Source organism: Cinclus cinclus, chromosome 10 (assembly GCF_963662255.1).
Source record: "Cinclus cinclus chromosome 10, bCinCin1.1, whole genome shotgun sequence".
NCBI classification, from domain to species: domain Eukaryota; kingdom Metazoa; phylum Chordata; class Aves; order Passeriformes; family Cinclidae; genus Cinclus; species Cinclus cinclus.
The window spans coordinates 19,726,975-19,748,522 of record NC_085055.1 but is presented as its reverse complement, the minus strand read 5'-3'; the positions used below and the strand labels follow the sequence as shown (position 1 = coordinate 19,748,522).

Genomic DNA, 21,548 nt, shown 5'->3' with positions numbered 1-21,548 from the left:
CTGCCCAACCCCCATCCTATGGCTCTCACTGCCTGCACAGGAAAATCCCCCTGAATGCTGAAAGGAGCTGCAGGGTGAGCCTTTCTACAGGCAACCATGTTCATTTATTAACCAGACACGTGCAAGGGTATTTCCTGCTCTCACCAAGGGTGTTGTCTTGTTATTCTTCCTGACTTTCTTGACAGCAAATGCTTCCTCCTGGAACAGCTTTGGAGCCAGCAGATACTGCTTCCGTCTTTTAAGACATAGCAATTAAAGTTCCTCCCTGTACCCATTCCTTTGTGTGTCCCCTTCTGCACCACGCTCTGGCCCTGCTCAGGTCAGGGTTTGTCCTGTGGCCTGGGGACAGCTGTGCACAGCCACAGCACCTTGGCAGAGCCTGCTGGGCAGCCCAGACACACCTCCAGAGGGAGGGAGGCTAGAAATTGATCCTGGGGAAGTCCAAACGTATGGGAGTTGGGGTAGGAGCTGTTGAGCTTTCTCTTTCCCAGCTACCTGGTACAGAGAAGCCAGGCCCCCAGACTTTTCAATGCCAGACGCTTTCAAGGAGCCAGCTTCCCCCAGGCTCCAAGCTTTTTGCAGTTCCATATGCTCAGTTTTGGGAAGTGGGTATTGACAGAGCTGTGGGCTGCACCTGCCCAGGCATTCCTTGTGTGCACTTGGCTCTTTCAATATGTTTGCTTGTTCAGCTACCTCAGTTGTACCCCAACACACCTTTTGTGGAGTTTCTTTGTGTGTCCATGCTTCCTAGTGCCCTGCAGAAGCTGCCCACAACCTCAGGAGACCAGTTTGCTTAACTGGCCCAGTCTCCAACAGCATTTTATATCCTTTTGCAGGCCAATGTGCACCAAAATCACTCACATTTTGGCTCCTCTGTCTCTGGAATGCATTCATTATGTGAGCACCCAGACAGTTCCTCCTGCAGTAGTCTGTGCTTCTCTCTTGAGACATACCACATTGTCCATGAGAGGTACTGGGAAGGGAAGTGAGGAGTGTGAGAGGAGGACACACTCAAAGTCACCCACATCCTGACTCTCTTTTGTCACTGTCACACCCCCAACTGTTGGACCCTTACTTCTGATGTGCTCCTGCAGCCGAGTTTCTGGATGAGAGAAGCAGGTTCAGCGGAAAGTCCAGTAATTTTGGGAAGGCTCCTGGGTGACCACAGATATGTGAGAGGTGGAAGCCCCTCGCCAGGACCTCTCTGACCCCTCTTCCCGGTCACCCCGGGCTGCTCCCGGCGGGCTGGGTGTCCTTCACCAGCGGCACAGCCGGCCCCACTCTGGCTGCCGCCCCCGGAGCTGGAAAAGTGCCTGACCTCAAGCCCGGGGCTGGGGCGCGGGGACAAGCCCAGCGCCGCCGGGAGGGAGGAAAGGGTTCAAGTTACGGCCTCGTAAAGAAATTAATAGGGCTGCGGGAGTCCAAGGAGGTTTCCGGTGCCACGGCCGAGGTGTATTTAAAGGGGAGAGTACAGGCGGCTGCGGCTCCGGCAGCGTCCCGGGCATGGCGGGGCCGGGCAGCGACGGGGACCTGCGGCGCCTGCTGAAGCTGCACCGCACCGAGATCGCTATGGCAGTGGACGACGTCTTCCCACTCCTGCATGGGCTGGCTGACCACGATGTCGTCCCTGACCACATCTTCAAGGTGAGGCTGCGGAGCAGCGCAGGACGGTCCTGCTGTGGGGCTGGGGCCGGAGGGCAGCCCGCGGGCTGTGGTGTGCCCGGCAGGAGACGCTGAGCCGGACGGAGCGGGAGGGCTCCCACCGCGCCTTCCATGCGCTGCTCACCTGGCTAATGGGCCGCGACACCGCCGCCCTCCGCGACTTCTGGGCCGTCCTCTTCAAGGACTACAACCTGGAGCGGTACTCCCGGCTCCGGCCTCTCCGCGGCGCCTTCCCCAGAGGTAGTAGCGGGTCAGGTGGGACTGGCACCCCCGGGGGCTGACAGTGGGCTGGGTGCTGGTGCCTGTCCCAGTCCCTGTTCTTCTTGCAGAGGTGGAGCTGGGGCGGCAGCGCCGTGGAAGGCGTCTCTCCCCGAGCCCCACAGCACCGGCCCCACACAGACCCCAAGGCAAGAGGAAAGCCCCTGAGGATCGGGACAAGGCCCGGGCGGCACAGCCCGCTCCACGGCACAGCACCAGTCCCGGTACGAAGACCCAGAGCAGGATGGAGACGGGACAGGGTGCTGCCCCCGAGGTATTGAGGGGTGCTGTGCCCCCTGACGCCCATCCTCACAATGCTGCAGGGCCCCTGGTGAAGGCAAAGACTGTGAAGAAGCTGGAGGGTACAGATAGCCCCCGCACACCTCGTGCCAGCAGTGAGTGCTGAAACCCTAAGGGCACCTTCTGCCTGTGTGCCCTGTCTGCCCACAGCCGTGGGCAGGGGGCAGCCCACCCCACTGAGCCACTTCTCTGCCTGCAGCCCTCCAGGCAGTGGCTGCCACCGTGCAGAGAGCGGTGGCCGTGGCAGGTGGTGAGGTGCCCATCAGCCGTGGAGCCATCGAGGGCATCCTCATTAAACATGTGCTGGATCCAAGTAAGTACAACCCACACCAGTCACCTCCTGCCCAGTTTAGTCCCCACATTCAGGAGCCACCCTCAAGCAGGGCGAGGTGGGGAAGGGAAGCTGGAGCTGCCTCTGGCCTCTCTTGCAGGCAGCTCCAAGACAGGCAGCAGAGCCAGGGACGAGCCATATACCCCAGTTGCCTGTGAAGAGCCAGAGGCCAGGAGCAGAAGCCACAGCCTGAAGCCCCCTGCCCAGCCCAAGGCATGCCAAAGTGTACTGACATCCCCCTCATATGTTTTCATCCCCATCCTGTGCAGCTGCCAAGGCTGTGAAGGGGGGTTGTTCCCACATGGCATAATAGCCATGGCCTAGGGGTGTCCCCTAGTGCAAGCAGTGCCTCTCCAAACCTCTTCTTGTCTCTCCAACAGAACAGGGAACCCCAATTGCACACCCAGGGCCAGCTGCCAGAAGCCACTATGTACAGCCAGGACCCTGTGCCCCACCAGGTGAGCCCTAGATCTGACCCCTGGTGCACCCCAGGAGGAACTGTTGGGGTTCCCCTGGCATGCCCATTTGCCCTGGCCTTGAAAAGGAAACCCAGGGCTCCGCTACTGGGGGTTCACCAGGTTATGACCCCCCCGCCAAGAGACAGGCAATTTTACCACCCTGAAACGATTGGTATGTTTGATGGGGGGTGGGTGATGCAGGGGGAGAGGGCAAGGGGGATGACAGACCTTGCCATAGCCATGGCTTCAGCCTGTGAGGGTGGCAGTGACCTCCTGCCCACTCCCCCGAGGACAGGAGAACGAGGATGAGTGTGCAGCATGCGGTGATGGCGGTGAGCTCATCTGCTGTGACGGCTGCCCCAGGGCCTTTCACCTTGCCTGCCTAGTGCCCCCACTGCCCCACGTCCCCAGGTGAGTCCCAGGGCACACAGGGAAGCCAGTGTCCCCTGCCATCCCAGTGAGGGCACTGTTCTGCTCTCACTGTGCAGCGGGATGTGGCGATGTGGCTCCTGTGTGGAGACTGTGACTGAACCGGCCCAGCTGCTGGAGGCAGTCTTACCTGGGGAGAGACCCCCTGAGATCCTGGGAGAGCCAGGGCGAGACACCCAGCCATGTGGAGTTGAGGGGAGCGTCTGCAGCCGCTGCTGCACCCAGATCCCCACTCCCCGACACTGTCCTGCTCCCAGTGGGGACCCCAGGTGAGTCCCCCATCATGCCCCACATCCCAGCCTTAGCTCCTCCCTGGAGGACTCTGCCCTGACGGTCTGTGTCACCCCTGATGGTGCAGGGGGCTGCTGCTGTGCATGTCCTGCACGGGCACCCCGGACACAGGCGGCCTGGGCACCACTGCAGCAGCTGGAGACCAACTGCTTCCGGCAGCCAAGGTCAGCACAAGCAGTGCCAGGAACAGGGTGGGAGAGGAAGAGTGGGATCTGTGGGGGACAGGAAGGTGGAGATGGATCAAGCAGGTGAGAGAGGGACTGACACCACACAGAGGCAAGTTAGAGGAGCTGTACTGGGGGAGCATGAGCTGGGACCACACCAGCTAAAGGACTGCACATGGGTAGCAACCCTGACCAAAAGCGGAGCAGCCTGAGGGCACAGAGGGAGCTGGCAGGACATCTCTCCATGCACAGGTGGAGGATGGAGCCCGTGGCAGTGACACTGTGCTGAGTCGGGATGAGCTCGATGCACTGCTAGGTGAGGTAAGACTGTGTGACACCGACAGACAGAGCACATGCAAAGAGTGTGCTCTGGTGTGGCCCACAGGGTGACATGGGGCTGTGGCTCAGGCAGTGTGTGCCGGGACACTGCTGAGGGGAAGGATATGGGATGGAATTAGAAAATTAACACTTGGGGCTGTCCCACAGAGCACGTGGGATGGGATCTTGCAGTGGGCATTCCAGACGATGGCACAGCCACTCGCAGAAACACAGGGCATCCTTGCCTAGTGCACAAAGCATCAAACTACATGCCAAGACATGAAAAACCAGTCTCTGAGAAAAGTGCAAAACAAGACAGAGATGGATATCAGGACAGCCAAAAACTCGCAAAATAAAATACTTACAGTCACCAAATGGCACAATCTCAGTCCTGAAATGGCAGAGACAGGAGAAAACAGAAGCACCAAGGCAGTGACACTCAAGACAACATGTGGAGTCAAAATATACATACACAAAATAAAAAAGAGAATCCAAGGAGGGGATAGAAAAAATTATAATAAAAAAATGAAAAAAAAAAAACCTACTCAGACAAAAGGATGAAAAGACATAAAAAGAGCTGAAAAAACTCAAAAAAGAAAGTGGAAGTGAATTATTAACTCTGTAAAACCTCAGCAGAGGGATGGAAATAAAACCTACAGGACAGTGTAATCCCAGGGAGGCAACGCCAATACCTCAAACTATATGTGCAAACAAAGCAACAAACACTACACAAGGAAAACGAGCTACACAAACCTCATGAGCCACGTTTGCCTCCTCGCTCCCGCACCTACACAGACCTGCCGAAGTACAGGAGCCCTCCAGCCCCAGCACGGCTGCCCGAAGCAAAACAAGTGCCCCCTGGCACCGCCACCTGCGCCGGGCAAGTAAAAGCCTACAGCACCCGGTATTCCCAGGCGGTCTCCCATCCAAGTACTAACCGGGCCCGACCCTGCTTAGCTTCCGAGATCAGACGAGATCGGGCGTTCTCAGGGTGGTATGGCCGTAGGCACCTCACAGCCCCTCGCCAGCGCCCTCCAGCACGCACCAACACCTTTCCACCCTGACCCACAACCTCACAGACACACCACACAGACACCCGCCCTGCCGGTGCCAACAGCCCGGCTGTTCCATGCCGGCAACCAACGCCGCAAAAGGTACACCGGCCACGCCAGCCGCACTTCTCCCCTGGCTCCTGCCCCTCTGTACAGCGGCATGAGCAAGTCAGGAGCCCTCCAGCCCCAGCACGGCTGCCCGAAGCAAAACAAGTGCCCCCCGGCAAGTAAAAGCCTACAGCACCCGGTATTCCCAGGCGGTCTCCCATCCAAGTACTAACCGGGCCCGACCCTGCTTAGCTTCCGAGATCAGACGAGATCGGGCGTTCTCAGGGTGGTATGGCCGTAGGCACCTCACAGCCCCTCGCCAGCGCCCTCCAGCACGCACCAACACCTTTCCACCCTGACCCACAACCTCACAGACACACCACACAGACACCCGCCCTGCCGGTGCCAACAGCCCGGCTGTTCCATGCCGGCAACCAACGCCGCAAAAGGTACACCGGCCACGCCAGCCGCACTTCTCCCCTGGCTCCTGCCCCTCTGTACAGCGGCATGAGCAAGTCAGGAGCCCTCCAGCCCCAGCACGGCTGCCCGAAGCAAAACAAGTGCCCCCCGGCAAGTAAAAGCCTACAGCACCCGGTATTCCCAGGCGGTCTCCCATCCAAGTACTAACCGGGCCCGACCCTGCTTAGCTTCCGAGATCAGACGAGATCGGGCGTTCTCAGGGTGGTATGGCCGTAGGCACCTCACAGCCCCTCGCCAGCGCCCTCCAGCACGCACCAACACCTTTCCACCCTGACCCACAACCTCACAGACACACCACACAGACACCCGCCCTGCCGGTGCCAACAGCCCGGCTGTTCCATGCCGGCAACCAACGCCGCAAAAGGTACACCGGCCACGCCAGCCGCACTTCTCCCCTGGCTCCTGCCCCTCTGTACAGCGGCATGAGCAAGTCAGGAGCCCTCCAGCCCCAGCACGGCTGCCCGAAGCAAAACAAGTGCCCCCCGGCAAGTAAAAGCCTACAGCACCCGGTATTCCCAGGCGGTCTCCCATCCAAGTACTAACCGGGCCCGACCCTGCTTAGCTTCCGAGATCAGACGAGATCGGGCGTTCTCAGGGTGGTATGGCCGTAGGCACCTCACAGCCCCTCGCCAGCGCCCTCCAGCACGCACCAACACCTTTCCACCCTGACCCACAACCTCACAGACACACCACACAGACACCCGCCCTGCCGGTGCCAACAGCCCGGCTGTTCCATGCCGGCAACCAACGCCGCAAAAGGTACACCGGCCACGCCAGCCGCACTTCTCCCCTGGCTCCTGCCCCTCTGTACAGCGGCATGAGCAAGTCAGGAGCCCTCCAGCCCCAGCACGGCTGCCCGAAGCAAAACAAGTGCCCCCCGGCAAGTAAAAGCCTACAGCACCCGGTATTCCCAGGCGGTCTCCCATCCAAGTACTAACCGGGCCCGACCCTGCTTAGCTTCCGAGATCAGACGAGATCGGGCGTTCTCAGGGTGGTATGGCCGTAGGCACCTCACAGCCCCTCGCCAGCGCCCTCCAGCACGCACCAACACCTTTCCACCCTGACCCACAACCTCACAGACACACCACACAGACACCCGCCCTGCCGGTGCCAACAGCCCGGCTGTTCCATGCCGGCAACCAACGCCGCAAAAGGTACACCGGCCACGCCAGCCGCACTTCTCCCCTGGCTCCTGCCCCTCTGTACAGCGGCATGAGCAAGTCAGGAGCCCTCCAGCCCCAGCACGGCTGCCCGAAGCAAAACAAGTGCCCCCCGGCAAGTAAAAGCCTACAGCACCCGGTATTCCCAGGCGGTCTCCCATCCAAGTACTAACCGGGCCCGACCCTGCTTAGCTTCCGAGATCAGATGAGATCGGGCGTTCTCAGGGTGGTATGGCCGTAGGCACCTCACAGCCCCTCGCCAGCGCCCTCCAGCACGCACCAACACCTTTCCACCCTGACCCACAACCTCACAGACACACCACACAGACACCCGCCCTGCCGGTGCCAACAGCCCGGCTGTTCCATGCCGGCAACCAACGCCGCAAAAGGTACACCGGCCACGCCAGCCGCACTTCTCCCCTGGCTCCTGCCCCTCTGTACAGCGGCATGAGCAAGTCAGGAGCCCTCCAGCCCCAGCACGGCTGCCCGAAGCAAAACAAGTGCCCCCCGGCAAGTAAAAGCCTACAGCACCCGGTATTCCCAGGCGGTCTCCCATCCAAGTACTAACCGGGCCCGACCCTGCTTAGCTTCCGAGATCAGACGAGATCGGGCGTTCTCAGGGTGGTATGGCCGTAGGCACCTCACAGCCCCTCGCCAGCGCCCTCCAGCACGCACCAACACCTTTCCACCCTGACCCACAACCTCACAGACACACCACACAGACACCCGCCCTGCCGGTGCCAACAGCCCGGCTGTTCCATGCCGGCAACCAACGCCGCAAAAGGTACACCGGCCACGCCAGCCGCACTTCTCCCCTGGCTCCTGCCCCTCTGTACAGCGGCATGAGCAAGTCAGGAGCCCTCCAGCCCCAGCACGGCTGCCCGAAGCAAAACAAGTGCCCCCCGGCACCGCCACCTGCGCCGGGCAAGTAAAAGCCTACAGCACCCGGTATTCCCAGGCGGTCTCCCATCCAAGTACTAACCGGGCCCGACCCTGCTTAGCTTCCGAGATCAGACGAGATCGGGCGTTCTCAGGGTGGTATGGCCGTAGGCACCTCACAGCCCCTCGCCAGCGCCCTCCAGCACGCACCAACACCTTTCCACCCTGACCCACAACCTCACAGACACACCACACAGACACCCGCCCTGCCGGTGCCAACAGCCCGGCTGTTCCATGCCGGCAACCAACGCCGCAAAAGGTACACCGGCCACGCCAGCCGCACTTCTCCCCTGGCTCCTGCCCCTCTGTACAGCGGCATGAGCAAGTCAGGAGCCCTCCAGCCCCAGCACGGCTGCCCGAAGCAAAACAAGTGCCCCCCGGCACCGCCACCTGCGCCGGGCAAGTAAAAGCCTACAGCACCCGGTATTCCCAGGCGGTCTCCCATCCAAGTACTAACCGGGCCCGACCCTGCTTAGCTTCCGAGATCAGACGAGATCGGGCGTTCTCAGGGTGGTATGGCCGTAGGCACCTCACAGCCCCTCGCCAGCGCCCTCCAGCACGCACCAACACCTTTCCACCCTGACCCACAACCTCACAGACACACCACACAGACACCCGCCCTGCCGGTGCCAACAGCCCGGCTGTTCCATGCCGGCAACCAACGCCGCAAAAGGTACACCGGCCACGCCAGCCGCACTTCTCCCCTGGCTCCTGCCCCTCTGTACAGCGGCATGAGCAAGTCAGGAGCCCTCCAGCCCCAGCACGGCTGCCCGAAGCAAAACAAGTGCCCCCCGGCACCGCCACCTGCGCCGGGCAAGTAAAAGCCTACAGCACCCGGTATTCCCAGGCGGTCTCCCATCCAAGTACTAACCGGGCCCGACCCTGCTTAGCTTCCGAGATCAGACGAGATCGGGCGTTCTCAGGGTGGTATGGCCGTAGGCACCTCACAGCCCCTCGCCAGCGCCCTCCAGCACGCACCAACACCTTTCCACCCTGACCCACAACCTCACAGACACACCACACAGACACCCGCCCTGCCGGTGCCAACAGCCCGGCTGTTCCATGCCGGCAACCAACGCCGCAAAAGGTACACCGGCCACGCCAGCCGCACTTCTCCCCTGGCTCCTGCCCCTCTGTACAGCGGCATGAGCAAGTCAGGAGCCCTCCAGCCCCAGCACGGCTGCCCGAAGCAAAACAAGTGCCCCCCGGCAAGTAAAAGCCTACAGCACCCGGTATTCCCAGGCGGTCTCCCATCCAAGTACTAACCGGGCCCGACCCTGCTTAGCTTCCGAGATCAGACGAGATCGGGCGTTCTCAGGGTGGTATGGCCGTAGGCACCTCACAGCCCCTCGCCAGCGCCCTCCAGCACGCACCAACACCTTTCCACCCTGACCCACAACCTCACAGACACACCACACAGACACCCGCCCTGCCGGTGCCAACAGCCCGGCTGTTCCATGCCGGCAACCAACGCCGCAAAAGGTACACCGGCCACGCCAGCCGCACTTCTCCCCTGGCTCCTGCCCCTCTGTACAGCGGCATGAGCAAGTCAGGAGCCCTCCAGCCCCAGCACGGCTGCCCGAAGCAAAACAAGTGCCCCCCGGCACCGCCACCTGCGCCGGGCAAGTAAAAGCCTACAGCACCCGGTATTCCCAGGCGGTCTCCCATCCAAGTACTAACCGGGCCCGACCCTGCTTAGCTTCCGAGATCAGACGAGATCGGGCGTTCTCAGGGTGGTATGGCCGTAGGCACCTCACAGCCCCTCGCCAGCGCCCTCCAGCACGCACCAACACCTTTCCACCCTGACCCACAACCTCACAGACACACCACACAGACACCCGCCCTGCCGGTGCCAACAGCCCGGCTGTTCCATGCCGGCAACCAACGCCGCAAAAGGTACACCGGCCACGCCAGCCGCACTTCTCCCCTGGCTCCTGCCCCTCTGTACAGCGGCATGAGCAAGTCAGGAGCCCTCCAGCCCCAGCACGGCTGCCCGAAGCAAAACAAGTGCCCCCCGGCAAGTAAAAGCCTACAGCACCCGGTATTCCCAGGCGGTCTCCCATCCAAGTACTAACCGGGCCCGACCCTGCTTAGCTTCCGAGATCAGACGAGATCGGGCGTTCTCAGGGTGGTATGGCCGTAGGCACCTCACAGCCCCTCGCCAGCGCCCTCCAGCACGCACCAACACCTTTCCACCCTGACCCACAACCTCACAGACACACCACACAGACACCCGCCCTGCCGGTGCCAACAGCCCGGCTGTTCCATGCCGGCAACCAACGCCGCAAAAGGTACACCGGCCACGCCAGCCGCACTTCTCCCCTGGCTCCTGCCCCTCTGTACAGCGGCATGAGCAAGTCAGGAGCCCTCCAGCCCCAGCACGGCTGCCCGAAGCAAAACAAGTGCCCCCCGGCAAGTAAAAGCCTACAGCACCCGGTATTCCCAGGCGGTCTCCCATCCAAGTACTAACCGGGCCCGACCCTGCTTAGCTTCCGAGATCAGACGAGATCGGGCGTTCTCAGGGTGGTATGGCCGTAGGCACCTCACAGCCCCTCGCCAGCGCCCTCCAGCACGCACCAACACCTTTCCACCCTGACCCACAACCTCACAGACACACCACACAGACACCCGCCCTGCCGGTGCCAACAGCCCGGCTGTTCCATGCCGGCAACCAACGCCGCAAAAGGTACACCGGCCACGCCAGCCGCACTTCTCCCCTGGCTCCTGCCCCTCTGTACAGCGGCATGAGCAAGTCAGGAGCCCTCCAGCCCCAGCACGGCTGCCCGAAGCAAAACAAGTGCCCCCCGGCACCGCCACCTGCGCCGGGCAAGTAAAAGCCTACAGCACCCGGTATTCCCAGGCGGTCTCCCATCCAAGTACTAACCGGGCCCGACCCTGCTTAGCTTCCGAGATCAGACGAGATCGGGCGTTCTCAGGGTGGTATGGCCGTAGGCACCTCACAGCCCCTCGCCAGCGCCCTCCAGCACGCACCAACACCTTTCCACCCTGACCCACAACCTCACAGACACACCACACAGACACCCGCCCTGCCGGTGCCAACAGCCCGGCTGTTCCATGCCGGCAACCAACGCCGCAAAAGGTACACCGGCCACGCCAGCCGCACTTCTCCCCTGGCTCCTGCCCCTCTGTACAGCGGCATGAGCAAGTCAGGAGCCCTCCAGCCCCAGCACGGCTGCCCGAAGCAAAACAAGTGCCCCCCGGCACCGCCACCTGCGCCGGGCAAGTAAAAGCCTACAGCACCCGGTATTCCCAGGCGGTCTCCCATCCAAGTACTAACCGGGCCCGACCCTGCTTAGCTTCCGAGATCAGACGAGATCGGGCGTTCTCAGGGTGGTATGGCCGTAGGCACCTCACAGCCCCTCGCCAGCGCCCTCCAGCACGCACCAACACCTTTCCACCCTGACCCACAACCTCACAGACACACCACACAGACACCCGCCCTGCCGGTGCCAACAGCCCGGCTGTTCCATGCCGGCAACCAACGCCGCAAAAGGTACACCGGCCACGCCAGCCGCACTTCTCCCCTGGCTCCTGCCCCTCTGTACAGCGGCATGAGCAAGTCAGGAGCCCTCCAGCCCCAGCACGGCTGCCCGAAGCAAAACAAGTGCCCCCCGGCAAGTAAAAGCCTACAGCACCCGGTATTCCCAGGCGGTCTCCCATCCAAGTACTAACCGGGCCCGACCCTGCTTAGCTTCCGAGATCAGACGAGATCGGGCGTTCTCAGGGTGGTATGGCCGTAGGCACCTCACAGCCCCTCGCCAGCGCCCTCCAGCACGCACCAACACCTTTCCACCCTGACCCACAACCTCACAGACACACCACACAGACACCCGCCCTGCCGGTGCCAACAGCCCGGCTGTTCCATGCCGGCAACCAACGCCGCAAAAGGTACACCGGCCACGCCAGCCGCACTTCTCCCCTGGCTCCTGCCCCTCTGTACAGCGGCATGAGCAAGTCAGGAGCCCTCCAGCCCCAGCACGGCTGCCCGAAGCAAAACAAGTGCCCCCCGGCACCGCCACCTGCGCCGGGCAAGTAAAAGCCTACAGCACCCGGTATTCCCAGGCGGTCTCCCATCCAAGTACTAACCGGGCCCGACCCTGCTTAGCTTCCGAGATCAGACGAGATCGGGCGTTCTCAGGGTGGTATGGCCGTAGGCACCTCACAGCCCCTCGCCAGCGCCCTCCAGCACGCACCAACACCTTTCCACCCTGACCCACAACCTCACAGACACACCACACAGACACCCGCCCTGCCGGTGCCAACAGCCCGGCTGTTCCATGCCGGCAACCAACGCCGCAAAAGGTACACCGGCCACGCCAGCCGCACTTCTCCCCTGGCTCCTGCCCCTCTGTACAGCGGCATGAGCAAGTCAGGAGCCCTCCAGCCCCAGCACGGCTGCCCGAAGCAAAACAAGTGCCCCCCGGCACCGCCACCTGCGCCGGGCAAGTAAAAGCCTACAGCACCCGGTATTCCCAGGCGGTCTCCCATCCAAGTACTAACCGGGCCCGACCCTGCTTAGCTTCCGAGATCAGACGAGATCGGGCGTTCTCAGGGTGGTATGGCCGTAGGCACCTCACAGCCCCTCGCCAGCGCCCTCCAGCACGCACCAACACCTTTCCACCCTGACCCACAACCTCACAGACACACCACACAGACACCCGCCCTGCCGGTGCCAACAGCCCGGCTGTTCCATGCCGGCAACCAACGCCGCAAAAGGTACACCGGCCACGCCAGCCGCACTTCTCCCCTGGCTCCTGCCCCTCTGTACAGCGGCATGAGCAAGTCAGGAGCCCTCCAGCCCCAGCACGGCTGCCCGAAGCAAAACAAGTGCCCCCCGGCAAGTAAAAGCCTACAGCACCCGGTATTCCCAGGCGGTCTCCCATCCAAGTACTAACCGGGCCCGACCCTGCTTAGCTTCCGAGATCAGACGAGATCGGGCGTTCTCAGGGTGGTATGGCCGTAGGCACCTCACAGCCCCTCGCCAGCGCCCTCCAGCACGCACCAACACCTTTCCACCCTGACCCACAACCTCACAGACACACCACACAGACACCCGCCCTGCCGGTGCCAACAGCCCGGCTGTTCCATGCCGGCAACCAACGCCGCAAAAGGTACACCGGCCACGCCAGCCGCACTTCTCCCCTGGCTCCTGCCCCTCTGTACAGCGGCATGAGCAAGTCAGGAGCCCTCCAGCCCCAGCACGGCTGCCCGAAGCAAAACAAGTGCCCCCCGGCAAGTAAAAGCCTACAGCACCCGGTATTCCCAGGCGGTCTCCCATCCAAGTACTAACCGGGCCCGACCCTGCTTAGCTTCCGAGATCAGACGAGATCGGGCGTTCTCAGGGTGGTATGGCCGTAGGCACCTCACAGCCCCTCGCCAGCGCCCTCCAGCACGCACCAACACCTTTCCACCCTGACCCACAACCTCACAGACACACCACACAGACACCCGCCCTGCCGGTGCCAACAGCCCGGCTGTTCCATGCCGGCAACCAACGCCGCAAAAGGTACACCGGCCACGCCAGCCGCACTTCTCCCCTGGCTCCTGCCCCTCTGTACAGCGGCATGAGCAAGTCAGGAGCCCTCCAGCCCCAGCACGGCTGCCCGAAGCAAAACAAGTGCCCCCCGGCACCGCCACCTGCGCCGGGCAAGTAAAAGCCTACAGCACCCGGTATTCCCAGGCGGTCTCCCATCCAAGTACTAACCGGGCCCGACCCTGCTTAGCTTCCGAGATCAGACGAGATCGGGCGTTCTCAGGGTGGTATGGCCGTAGGCACCTCACAGCCCCTCGCCAGCGCCCTCCAGCACGCACCAACACCTTTCCACCCTGACCCACAACCTCACAGACACACCACACAGACACCCGCCCTGCCGGTGCCAACAGCCCGGCTGTTCCATGCCGGCAACCAACGCCGCAAAAGGTACACCGGCCACGCCAGCCGCACTTCTCCCCTGGCTCCTGCCCCTCTGTACAGCGGCATGAGCAAGTCAGGAGCCCTCCAGCCCCAGCACGGCTGCCCGAAGCAAAACAAGTGCCCCCCGGCACCGCCACCTGCGCCGGGCAAGTAAAAGCCTACAGCACCCGGTATTCCCAGGCGGTCTCCCATCCAAGTACTAACCGGGCCCGACCCTGCTTAGCTTCCGAGATCAGACGAGATCGGGCGTTCTCAGGGTGGTATGGCCGTAGGCACCTCACAGCCCCTCGCCAGCGCCCTCCAGCACGCACCAACACCTTTCCACCCTGACCCACAACCTCACAGACACACCACACAGACACCCGCCCTGCCGGTGCCAACAGCCCGGCTGTTCCATGCCGGCAACCAACGCCGCAAAAGGTACACCGGCCACGCCAGCCGCACTTCTCCCCTGGCTCCTGCCCCTCTGTACAGCGGCATGAGCAAGTCAGGAGCCCTCCAGCCCCAGCACGGCTGCCCGAAGCAAAACAAGTGCCCCCCGGCAAGTAAAAGCCTACAGCACCCGGTATTCCCAGGCGGTCTCCCATCCAAGTACTAACCGGGCCCGACCCTGCTTAGCTTCCGAGATCAGACGAGATCGGGCGTTCTCAGGGTGGTATGGCCGTAGGCACCTCACAGCCCCTCGCCAGCGCCCTCCAGCACGCACCAACACCTTTCCACCCTGACCCACAACCTCACAGACACACCACACAGACACCCGCCCTGCCGGTGCCAACAGCCCGGCTGTTCCATGCCGGCAACCAACGCCGCAAAAGGTACACCGGCCACGCCAGCCGCACTTCTCCCCTGGCTCCTGCCCCTCTGTACAGCGGCATGAGCAAGTCAGGAGCCCTCCAGCCCCAGCACGGCTGCCCGAAGCAAAACAAGTGCCCCCCGGCAAGTAAAAGCCTACAGCACCCGGTATTCCCAGGCGGTCTCCCATCCAAGTACTAACCGGGCCCGACCCTGCTTAGCTTCCGAGATCAGACGAGATCGGGCGTTCTCAGGGTGGTATGGCCGTAGGCACCTCACAGCCCCTCGCCAGCGCCCTCCAGCACGCACCAACACCTTTCCACCCTGACCCACAACCTCACAGACACACCACACAGACACCCGCCCTGCCGGTGCCAACAGCCCGGCTGTTCCATGCCGGCAACCAACGCCGCAAAAGGTACACCGGCCACGCCAGCCGCACTTCTCCCCTGGCTCCTGCCCCTCTGTACAGCGGCATGAGCAAGTCAGGAGCCCTCCAGCCCCAGCACGGCTGCCCGAAGCAAAACAAGTGCCCCCCGGCAAGTAAAAGCCTACAGCACCCGGTATTCCCAGGCGGTCTCCCATCCAAGTACTAACCGGGCCCGACCCTGCTTAGCTTCCGAGATCAGACGAGATCGGGCGTTCTCAGGGTGGTATGGCCGTAGGCACCTCACAGCCCCTCGCCAGCGCCCTCCAGCACGCACCAACACCTTTCCACCCTGACCCACAACCTCACAGACACACCACACAGACACCCGCCCTGCCGGTGCCAACAGCCCGGCTGTTCCATGCCGGCAACCAACGCCGCAAAAGGTACACCGGCCACGCCAGCCGCACTTCTCCCCTGGCTCCTGCCCCTCTGTACAGCGGCATGAGCAAGTCAGGAGCCCTCCAGCCCCAGCACGGCTGCCCGAAGCAAAACAAGTGCCCCCCGGCAAGTAAAAGCCTACAGCACCCGGTATTCCCAGGCGGTCTCCCATCCAAGTACTAACCGGGCCCGACCCTGCTTAGCTTCCGAGATCAGACGAGATCGGGCGTTCTCAGGGTGGTATGGCCGTAGGCACCTCACAGCCCCTCGCCAGCGCCCTCCAGCACGCACCAACACCTTTCCACCCTGACCCACAACCTCACAGACACACCACACAGACACCCGCCCTGCCGGTGCCAACAGCCCGGCTGTTCCATGCCGGCAACCAACGCCGCAAAAGGTACACCGGCCACGCCAGCCGCACTTCTCCCCTGGCTCCTGCCCCTCTGTACAGCGGCATGAGCAAGTCAGGAGCCCTCCAGCCCCAGCACGGCTGCCCGAAGCAAAACAAGTGCCCCCCGGCACCGCCACCTGCGCCGGGCAAGTAAAAGCCTACAGCACCCGGTATTCCCAGGCGGTCTCCCATCCAAGTACTAACCGGGCCCGACCCTGCTTAGCTTCCGAGATCAGACGAGATCGGGCGTTCTCAGGGTGGTATGGCCGTAGGCACCTCACAGCCCCTCGCCAGCGCCCTCCAGCACGCACCAACACCTTTCCACCCTGACCCACAACCTCACAGACACACCACACAGACACCCGCCCTGCCGGTGCCAACAGCCCGGCTGTTCCATGCCGGCAACCAACGCCGCAAAAGGTACACCGGCCACGCCAGCCGCACTTCTCCCCTGGCTCCTGCCCCTCTGTACAGCGGCATGAGCAAGTCAGGAGCCCTCCAGCCCCAGCACGGCTGCCCGAAGCAAAACAAGTGCCCCCCGGCACCGCCACCTGCGCCGGGCAAGTAAAAGCCTACAGCACCCGGTATTCCCAGGCGGTCTCCCATCCAAGTACTAACCGGGCCCGACCCTGCTTAGCTTCCGAGATCAGACGAGATCGGGCGTTCTCAGGGTGGTATGGCCGTAGGCACCTCACAGCCCCTCGCCAGCGCCCTCCAGCACGCACCAACACCTTTCCACCCTGACCCACAACCTCACAGACACACCACACAGACACCCGCCCTGCCGGTGCCAACAGCCCGGCTGTTCCATGCCGGCAACCAACGCCGCAAAAGGTACACCGGCCACGCCAGCCGCACTTCTCCCCTGGCTCCTGCCCCTCTGTACAGCGGCATGAGCAAGTCAGGAGCCCTCCAGCCCCAGCACGGCTGCCCGAAGCAAAACAAGTGCCCCCCGGCACCGCCACCTGCGCCGGGCAAGTAAAAGCCTACAGCACCCGGTATTCCCAGGCGGTCTCCCATCCAAGTACTAACCGGGCCCGACCCTGCTTAGCTTCCGAGATCAGACGAGATCGGGCGTTCTCAGGGTGGTATGGCCGTAGGCACCTCACAGCCCCTCGCCAGCGCCCTCCAGCACGCACCAACACCTTTCCACCCTGACCCACAACCTCACAGACACACCACACAGACACCCGCCCTGCCGGTGCCAACAGCCCGGCTGTTCCATGCCGGCAACCAACGCCGCAAAAGGTACACCGGCCACGCCAGCCGCACTTCTCCCCTGGCTCCTGCCCCTCTGTACAGCGGCATGAGCAAGTCAGGAGCCCTCCAGCCCCAGCACGGCTGCCCGAAGCAAAACAAGTGCCCCCCGGCAAGTAAAAGCCTACAGCACCCGGTATTCCCAGGCGGTCTCCCATCCAAGTACTAACCGGGCCCGACCCTGCTTAGCTTCCGAGATCAGACGAGATCGGGCGTTCTCAGGGTGGTATGGCCGTAGGCACCTCACAGCCCCTCGCCAGCGCCCTCCAGCACGCACCAACACCTTTCCACCCTGACCCACAACCTCACAGACACACCACACAGACACCCGCCCTGCCGGTGCCAACAGCCCGGCTGTTCCATGCCGGCAACCAACGCCGCAAAAGGTACACCGGCCACGCCAGCCGCACTTCTCCCCTGGCTCCTGCCCCTCTGTACAGCGGCATGAGCAAGTCAGGAGCCCTCCAGCCCCAGCACGGCTGCCCGAAGCAAAACAAGTGCCCCCCGGCACCGCCACCTGCGCCGGGCAAGTAAAAGCCTACAGCACCCGGTATTCCCAGGCGGTCTCCCATCCAAGTACTAACCGGGCCCGACCCTGCTTAGCTTCCGAGATCAGACAAGATCGGGCGTTCTCAGGGTGGTATGGCCGTAGGCACCTCACAGCCCCTCGCCAGCGCCCTCCAGCACGCACCAACACCTTTCCACCCTGACCCACAACCTCACAGACACACCACACAGACACCCGCCCTGCCGGTGCCAACAGCCCGGCTGTTCCATGCCGGCAACCAACGCCGCAAAAGGTACACCGGCCACGCCAGCCGCACTTCTCCCCTGGCTCCTGCCCCTCTGTACAGCGGCATGAGCAAGTCAGGAGCCCTCCAGCCCCAGCACGGCTGCCCGAAGCAAAACAAGTGCCCCCCGGCACCGCCACCTGCGCCGGGCAAGTAAAAGCCTACAGCACCCGGTATTCCCAGGCGGTCTCCCATCCAAGTACTAACCGGGCCCGACCCTGCTTAGCTTCCGAGATCAGACGAGATCGGGCGTTCTCAGGGTGGTATGGCCGTAGGCACCTCACAGCCCCTCGCCAGCGCCCTCCAGCACGCACCAACACCTTTCCACCCTGACCCACAACCTCACAGACACACCACACAGACACCCGCCCTGCCGGTGCCAACAGCCCGGCTGTTCCATGCCGGCAACCAACGCCGCAAAAGGTACACCGGCCACGCCAGCCGCACTTCTCCCCTGGCTCCTGCCCCTCTGTACAGCGGCATGAGCAAGTCAGGAGCCCTCCAGCCCCAGCACGGCTGCCCGAAGCAAAACAAGTGCCCCCCGGCACCGCCACCTGCGCCGGGCAAGTAAAAGCCTACAGCACCCGGTATTCCCAGGCGGTCTCCCATCCAAGTACTAACCGGGCCCGACCCTGCTTAGCTTCCGAGATCAGACGAGATCGGGCGTTCTCAGGGTGGTATGGCCGTAGGCACCTCACAGCCCCTCGCCAGCGCCCTCCAGCACGCACCAACACCTTTCCACCCTGACCTAGACGTATATGGCACTATGTCTGGGGCCACACAGTTGCCTCGGCCAGTGTTCGGATCTATATGCATACCCAACTCTACAAAATATTCATAAGGCACATGAGCCCTTTTCGGCTCTTCCTTCCTGTTCCTAAGAACTGCTGCCCAAGTAATACAAGGGATACCCAGCCCCGTCGCCTGCACCCAACAAAAAAAACCTAACCAGATCTATGACTATGTATTTTTCAGGCTGTTTTGGCCGCCGACTTACTGTTATCCACCTAAAGTTTCCCTTAATATCTCCCCCGTGCCCGATAGTACCTGGCAGCCTAGTCCCGCCATTTCGTGTCCGGAGATGATCTGCCGGGAGCTGCTGGAGCGGTCGGTCTGATCGGCGCGCGGTGATGGGCGGTCTGGGTTTGGCGCGAACTCGGCCGTGTGGTATAGGCGGCTCTCATTGGAGGAAGCGCGGTCTGCGGGTCCCGATTGGCCGATCTCTTGTCTTCCTCGTGCTGCGATTGGTGGCGCTCGACGTCCTCCGGTGAGATTTCCCTCCCCTGTCCCAGAGTCCCTGTCCCGGCCCTACCGTCCCTAACCCGGCCCCGCAGAACCTATCCCGGCCCTACAGACCGCACCGCAGCCCGCAGTTCGTATCCCTCCCAGAATCCCTTTCCCGACCCACCGTCCCTACAGTGGCCCACAGTACCTCTCCTGGGCCACGATCCCTGCCCCGGCCCACAATTTCCCCCGCATCCCACGGGCCGTACCCTGGCCCAGAGTCCATATTCCGGCCCCACAGTCCCAGTTCCAACCCTACAATCAGTAACCCAGCCCTACATTTATTATCCCAATCCTACAGTTATTGTCCCGCTGGTTTTAATGACAGCAAATCAGACACATTTTTATAAGAATTAATTATTTATTATTATAAATTATTAGACAAAAATAACTCAGAATTATTTACTATAAAAGCTAAAACTATTATACTATAAGATAGGATTGTGCATTATATCACAGCAATATTAAAACAATTATATTAAAGGCAACAAAAAGAAAGCATCATTAGAGACTGATGTAACTCACCCTTTCCAATGACTGTTGTCAAATCTTTCTTCTAACGTTCAGGAGTATTCTTGGTGAGCATCCCTAAAACCCAGTGGAAGAATGTCCACACACTCCAAGGACAAATATGTTGGAAGAACCTACTCTGTGGAAAGCGGACTGAACTTTTATAATGCGATGGAGTAGACCACCAGTGATATGCCTACAGGTCAGTTTAGCAGTTTATCTGCCTAATCTTTGTCTTGTTATCAGCAGGTTGATTTGAGTCTGGTCTGCCAGATTGAGACAGTGTGCCAGATTTTTAGTATTATTCGACAGCAAAAACCAGCACGATGCCCCTCTCAGACCACTGCTGATAGTTTGCAAAATAGGGCATTGTTCGAGTTGTTTGACCACATTTCAGGGCCGAGCATCCTGTTATACAGCCCCTATCCCAGCCCCACAGTGATTCCACCCCCAACTGCATGAGATTTATCCAGCCCCAGAGTTTGCATTGCTCCACATTGGTTTGCGTCTGGATTCAGCCCCAGGGGTTTCAATATACCCTCTGGTCTCACAGTGCCCAGCCCTATAATCTTATTTTTAAAAAAATCATATATCTAGTAATAGAATTTTAAAATAGAACAAAATACAAATATGACAATGCAATAGTATAATCAAGTCTTAATACAACTAGAATAATGTAAAACTAAGACAATAAACAATAAAATGGAATCAGTAGAAAATGAACCCGGATCTAGACACAAACTGATGTGGAGCAATGGAAATGTTGAGGCTGGAGCTGGATAAATCCCATAGGGGTGGGGGTGGAGCTGAAGCTTGGGGGCTAGAGGAGCTGCCAGGGGGGTTCCAGCCCTCCCAGCAATGGTAGCACCCCCAAGTTGGGAGTGAAGGTCTCAGGGCTGATTCTGGGGCTCAGAGCCAGCCCAGGGGCACCTTTCAGGATGTGGAACCAGGGGCAAAGCAGCTGTTTCCAGCACATAGTGCTGGTTGAGGAGCCAGTGGGCAGGTGGAGTGCAAGGCAAGGTGTGTGCTATGGGCCAGGGCTCATTTGCCCCCAAAGTCAGGGCCTCATTGGGATGAGAGTAGCAGCTCATAGAGATATTAAGTGATGACAGTGACTGATTCATCACCTTGTCAACAGCACAGGAGCAAAGTGACAACCAGGAGCAGCTTTTAGCCAGAAAGCTGAGGAGCTGGAACTGAGGCAGCAGAACTGGGAGTGACATAGAGAAGGTGTGGTTTAGGGTGCAACCACTATGGGGCTGGGATGGGGGCTGTGGGGCTGTGATTGGCACTGTAGGATAGGGCTGGAGCTGGAATATGGATTCTAGAGCTGAAGTGGAAGCATCAGAGAGCTGAAGCTGAAATGAAGATCCTGCCTTGATCCAGGAGCAGCTTCACATGGCAGCATCAGGAAGATGCAGAAATATCAGAGCTGGTGGAGAAGCTGGAGCTGGAATCACTGGAGCTGGGATAGGACTGTAGGGCTGCAGCTGAAATCACTGGAGCTGGGATAGGGACTGTGTGGCTGTGATAGGAATTATGGGGCCAGGATAACAACTTTAGGGAGGGAGCTGGAATCACTGTAGGGAAGGGAAAGGGAAAATCATGTAAACCCCTGCCTTACCTTTGCTTACCTTTCCCCTTTCCTTGCCTCCAACCCATTCCTTGCGGCGCTCTCCCGTCCATAGCCGTAGCCTAGAGCTTTATTTCCACCAGATGGCAGCCTGACTTTTCAGTTGCTGATTTCACCCTCAGCTTCTCTTTTGCTTGGACGCCCTGCAGGCACGGAAGTGCCTTGTGTTGTTCGGCTGGCCAGTGACCCAGGCAGAGCTCCCCACTCTCCTTCCCATTCCTCTGTAGTGGAAGGAACGTTCCTCCATCTTAGAC

General features: G+C 61.0%; 34 non-coding genes across 34 annotated transcripts; all 34 read right to left on the bottom strand.

Moving 5' to 3' along the window:
- Positions 1-5,100: 5,100 nt before the first annotated feature.
- LOC134048060 (5S ribosomal RNA) lies at positions 5,101-5,219 on the bottom strand. Its single transcript, XR_009933515.1, has one exon. It is a non-coding gene; the product is annotated as a 5S ribosomal RNA (ribosomal RNA).
- Positions 5,220-5,495: 276 nt separating this feature from the next.
- Positions 5,496-5,614, bottom strand: LOC134048059 (5S ribosomal RNA). The gene has a single exon (XR_009933514.1). It is a non-coding gene; the product is annotated as a 5S ribosomal RNA (ribosomal RNA).
- Positions 5,615-5,890: 276 nt separating this feature from the next.
- On the bottom strand, positions 5,891-6,009 carry LOC134048058 (5S ribosomal RNA). The gene has a single exon (XR_009933513.1). It is a non-coding gene; the product is annotated as a 5S ribosomal RNA (ribosomal RNA).
- A 276-nt stretch (positions 6,010-6,285) lies between these two features.
- On the bottom strand, positions 6,286-6,404 carry LOC134048057 (5S ribosomal RNA). The gene has a single exon (XR_009933512.1). It is a non-coding gene; the product is annotated as a 5S ribosomal RNA (ribosomal RNA).
- A 276-nt stretch (positions 6,405-6,680) lies between these two features.
- LOC134048056 (5S ribosomal RNA) lies at positions 6,681-6,799 on the bottom strand. The gene has a single exon (XR_009933511.1). It is a non-coding gene; the product is annotated as a 5S ribosomal RNA (ribosomal RNA).
- Positions 6,800-7,075: 276 nt separating this feature from the next.
- Positions 7,076-7,194, bottom strand: LOC134048028 (5S ribosomal RNA). Its single transcript, XR_009933485.1, has one exon. It is a non-coding gene; the product is annotated as a 5S ribosomal RNA (ribosomal RNA).
- A 276-nt stretch (positions 7,195-7,470) lies between these two features.
- LOC134048055 (5S ribosomal RNA) lies at positions 7,471-7,589 on the bottom strand. The gene has a single exon (XR_009933510.1). It is a non-coding gene; the product is annotated as a 5S ribosomal RNA (ribosomal RNA).
- Positions 7,590-7,884: 295 nt separating this feature from the next.
- Positions 7,885-8,003, bottom strand: LOC134048054 (5S ribosomal RNA). Its single transcript, XR_009933509.1, has one exon. It is a non-coding gene; the product is annotated as a 5S ribosomal RNA (ribosomal RNA).
- Positions 8,004-8,298: 295 nt separating this feature from the next.
- LOC134048052 (5S ribosomal RNA) lies at positions 8,299-8,417 on the bottom strand. The gene has a single exon (XR_009933508.1). It is a non-coding gene; the product is annotated as a 5S ribosomal RNA (ribosomal RNA).
- Positions 8,418-8,712: 295 nt separating this feature from the next.
- LOC134048050 (5S ribosomal RNA) lies at positions 8,713-8,831 on the bottom strand. Its single transcript, XR_009933506.1, has one exon. It is a non-coding gene; the product is annotated as a 5S ribosomal RNA (ribosomal RNA).
- Positions 8,832-9,107: 276 nt separating this feature from the next.
- Positions 9,108-9,226, bottom strand: LOC134048049 (5S ribosomal RNA). The gene has a single exon (XR_009933505.1). It is a non-coding gene; the product is annotated as a 5S ribosomal RNA (ribosomal RNA).
- Positions 9,227-9,521: 295 nt separating this feature from the next.
- Positions 9,522-9,640, bottom strand: LOC134048048 (5S ribosomal RNA). Its single transcript, XR_009933504.1, has one exon. It is a non-coding gene; the product is annotated as a 5S ribosomal RNA (ribosomal RNA).
- Positions 9,641-9,916: 276 nt separating this feature from the next.
- On the bottom strand, positions 9,917-10,035 carry LOC134048047 (5S ribosomal RNA). Its single transcript, XR_009933503.1, has one exon. It is a non-coding gene; the product is annotated as a 5S ribosomal RNA (ribosomal RNA).
- A 276-nt stretch (positions 10,036-10,311) lies between these two features.
- LOC134048046 (5S ribosomal RNA) lies at positions 10,312-10,430 on the bottom strand. The gene has a single exon (XR_009933502.1). It is a non-coding gene; the product is annotated as a 5S ribosomal RNA (ribosomal RNA).
- Positions 10,431-10,725: 295 nt separating this feature from the next.
- Positions 10,726-10,844, bottom strand: LOC134048045 (5S ribosomal RNA). The gene has a single exon (XR_009933501.1). It is a non-coding gene; the product is annotated as a 5S ribosomal RNA (ribosomal RNA).
- A 295-nt stretch (positions 10,845-11,139) lies between these two features.
- On the bottom strand, positions 11,140-11,258 carry LOC134048044 (5S ribosomal RNA). Its single transcript, XR_009933500.1, has one exon. It is a non-coding gene; the product is annotated as a 5S ribosomal RNA (ribosomal RNA).
- A 276-nt stretch (positions 11,259-11,534) lies between these two features.
- On the bottom strand, positions 11,535-11,653 carry LOC134048043 (5S ribosomal RNA). Its single transcript, XR_009933499.1, has one exon. It is a non-coding gene; the product is annotated as a 5S ribosomal RNA (ribosomal RNA).
- Positions 11,654-11,948: 295 nt separating this feature from the next.
- LOC134048042 (5S ribosomal RNA) lies at positions 11,949-12,067 on the bottom strand. The gene has a single exon (XR_009933498.1). It is a non-coding gene; the product is annotated as a 5S ribosomal RNA (ribosomal RNA).
- Positions 12,068-12,362: 295 nt separating this feature from the next.
- LOC134048041 (5S ribosomal RNA) lies at positions 12,363-12,481 on the bottom strand. Its single transcript, XR_009933497.1, has one exon. It is a non-coding gene; the product is annotated as a 5S ribosomal RNA (ribosomal RNA).
- A 276-nt stretch (positions 12,482-12,757) lies between these two features.
- Positions 12,758-12,876, bottom strand: LOC134048039 (5S ribosomal RNA). Its single transcript, XR_009933495.1, has one exon. It is a non-coding gene; the product is annotated as a 5S ribosomal RNA (ribosomal RNA).
- A 276-nt stretch (positions 12,877-13,152) lies between these two features.
- On the bottom strand, positions 13,153-13,271 carry LOC134048038 (5S ribosomal RNA). Its single transcript, XR_009933494.1, has one exon. It is a non-coding gene; the product is annotated as a 5S ribosomal RNA (ribosomal RNA).
- Positions 13,272-13,566: 295 nt separating this feature from the next.
- LOC134048036 (5S ribosomal RNA) lies at positions 13,567-13,685 on the bottom strand. Its single transcript, XR_009933493.1, has one exon. It is a non-coding gene; the product is annotated as a 5S ribosomal RNA (ribosomal RNA).
- A 295-nt stretch (positions 13,686-13,980) lies between these two features.
- On the bottom strand, positions 13,981-14,099 carry LOC134048035 (5S ribosomal RNA). Its single transcript, XR_009933492.1, has one exon. It is a non-coding gene; the product is annotated as a 5S ribosomal RNA (ribosomal RNA).
- Positions 14,100-14,375: 276 nt separating this feature from the next.
- Positions 14,376-14,494, bottom strand: LOC134048034 (5S ribosomal RNA). The gene has a single exon (XR_009933491.1). It is a non-coding gene; the product is annotated as a 5S ribosomal RNA (ribosomal RNA).
- Positions 14,495-14,770: 276 nt separating this feature from the next.
- LOC134048033 (5S ribosomal RNA) lies at positions 14,771-14,889 on the bottom strand. Its single transcript, XR_009933490.1, has one exon. It is a non-coding gene; the product is annotated as a 5S ribosomal RNA (ribosomal RNA).
- A 276-nt stretch (positions 14,890-15,165) lies between these two features.
- Positions 15,166-15,284, bottom strand: LOC134048032 (5S ribosomal RNA). Its single transcript, XR_009933489.1, has one exon. It is a non-coding gene; the product is annotated as a 5S ribosomal RNA (ribosomal RNA).
- A 276-nt stretch (positions 15,285-15,560) lies between these two features.
- LOC134048031 (5S ribosomal RNA) lies at positions 15,561-15,679 on the bottom strand. Its single transcript, XR_009933488.1, has one exon. It is a non-coding gene; the product is annotated as a 5S ribosomal RNA (ribosomal RNA).
- A 295-nt stretch (positions 15,680-15,974) lies between these two features.
- Positions 15,975-16,093, bottom strand: LOC134048030 (5S ribosomal RNA). The gene has a single exon (XR_009933487.1). It is a non-coding gene; the product is annotated as a 5S ribosomal RNA (ribosomal RNA).
- Positions 16,094-16,388: 295 nt separating this feature from the next.
- Positions 16,389-16,507, bottom strand: LOC134048029 (5S ribosomal RNA). Its single transcript, XR_009933486.1, has one exon. It is a non-coding gene; the product is annotated as a 5S ribosomal RNA (ribosomal RNA).
- Positions 16,508-16,802: 295 nt separating this feature from the next.
- LOC134048074 (5S ribosomal RNA) lies at positions 16,803-16,921 on the bottom strand. Its single transcript, XR_009933528.1, has one exon. It is a non-coding gene; the product is annotated as a 5S ribosomal RNA (ribosomal RNA).
- A 276-nt stretch (positions 16,922-17,197) lies between these two features.
- On the bottom strand, positions 17,198-17,316 carry LOC134048063 (5S ribosomal RNA). Its single transcript, XR_009933518.1, has one exon. It is a non-coding gene; the product is annotated as a 5S ribosomal RNA (ribosomal RNA).
- Positions 17,317-17,611: 295 nt separating this feature from the next.
- Positions 17,612-17,730, bottom strand: LOC134048061 (5S ribosomal RNA). The gene has a single exon (XR_009933516.1). It is a non-coding gene; the product is annotated as a 5S ribosomal RNA (ribosomal RNA).
- Positions 17,731-18,025: 295 nt separating this feature from the next.
- Positions 18,026-18,144, bottom strand: LOC134048051 (5S ribosomal RNA). Its single transcript, XR_009933507.1, has one exon. It is a non-coding gene; the product is annotated as a 5S ribosomal RNA (ribosomal RNA).
- A 295-nt stretch (positions 18,145-18,439) lies between these two features.
- Positions 18,440-18,558, bottom strand: LOC134048040 (5S ribosomal RNA). Its single transcript, XR_009933496.1, has one exon. It is a non-coding gene; the product is annotated as a 5S ribosomal RNA (ribosomal RNA).
- Between the last annotated feature and the right edge of the window lie 2,990 nt (positions 18,559-21,548).